Source organism: Theobroma umbraticum, unplaced genomic scaffold, assembly GCF_002168275.2.
Source record: "Theobroma umbraticum cultivar Fairchild unplaced genomic scaffold, ASM216827v3 scaffold_204.0, whole genome shotgun sequence".
NCBI lineage: Eukaryota > Viridiplantae > Streptophyta > Magnoliopsida > Malvales > Malvaceae > Theobroma > Theobroma umbraticum.
The window spans coordinates 5297783-5299027 of NW_018397267.1; positions in this window are offsets into that span (position 1 = coordinate 5297783).

The window sequence follows — 1245 nt, forward strand, 5'->3', positions numbered from 1 at the left end:
CAAGGCAAGCCGGAGTTTCTTGCAATGGTAATTTGACTTGCAATGCGTGCTCTGATACAGTAATAGAAGAGATAAACTTAATGTGAAAAGTTTTTGTTCTTAATTGCGTTACTTAATGACCGAGTACCGATTATTTGTAACTACAGCCTCTTATGGATTTGAGATATGGCAAATAAGAGATAAATACGACCAGCAACCTTGTGGTTCACCAAGGAAAACACAACGTAGAAGTCATACATAGCTAGCAAAATATCACAATTCTTGCTCCAATTCATAAGATTTGACTACATACATATTGTATGGTCTGTTCTCTGGAATGAAAATTTTTTTCGTGAAATAGAGTCATGAAATACACAGTACTTTTTAACATTACGATTTTGTGTCTAGCCAACAGGAGAGAGAACAAGGTATTCTGATTTTCCATGCTCATTGATCTTTTTTGAAAATTTCCTTCTCATAGTATAGTTGATGATGAAGTACTGTATGGATTAATGAATACATATCCTTTTAATTATTTGGCTATCTGAAATAAGGTTTTATTAGAAAGAATGACACAGCAAACAACATTCTAACATATCCCACATTTGACTAGGGAGACGTTTGGTATGTGGAGAGTGGATCAGTTTACAGGGATTTTAATTGGGGAGAAGGACTCTGCATCGTTTTTTCTATGTGAAGTTGTTGGGAATGTAACTTTACATGGGTACCAGATTGCAACCAAGAGAGGGAAGGTGATTCCCCTCTGGATTGGAGGGAATGTTACTGTCCCCTGGCTGAGGGAAAGTAAAGTGGTCCAAAATGACAAAACGCCACACGAGCTGAACTCTTTGAGGAGGAGGGGGGCCGCTATTTGAATATGGTGGTGGGAGCAAAGAGGAAGGAGAGAGAGAAAAAAGAAAAAACGAAGATCCCATCACCAAAGTGCAAGGAGGGAAGAGAGAAAAAAAGAAGAAAAAGAAAAAAAAAAGAAGTGCCCATCACTAGAGAGTAACAAGGAAGTAGAGAAAAAAAAAGAGCCCATTGGAAAGGATGATGGGCGCAGAAGGAAATAAGAGAAAATAAATGAAAGAAAGAAAATGAAAGAAAGTGGTGAATTGTGTAACAATTTGATAATTAATTAATATTTTTATAAAATAATTTAAATAAATTATTTAATTTTTTAAATTTAATTAATTTATTAAAAATAAACATTTAATAATTTCACATTTTGTAATATTTAAATAATTAATATTCAAATATTATGTT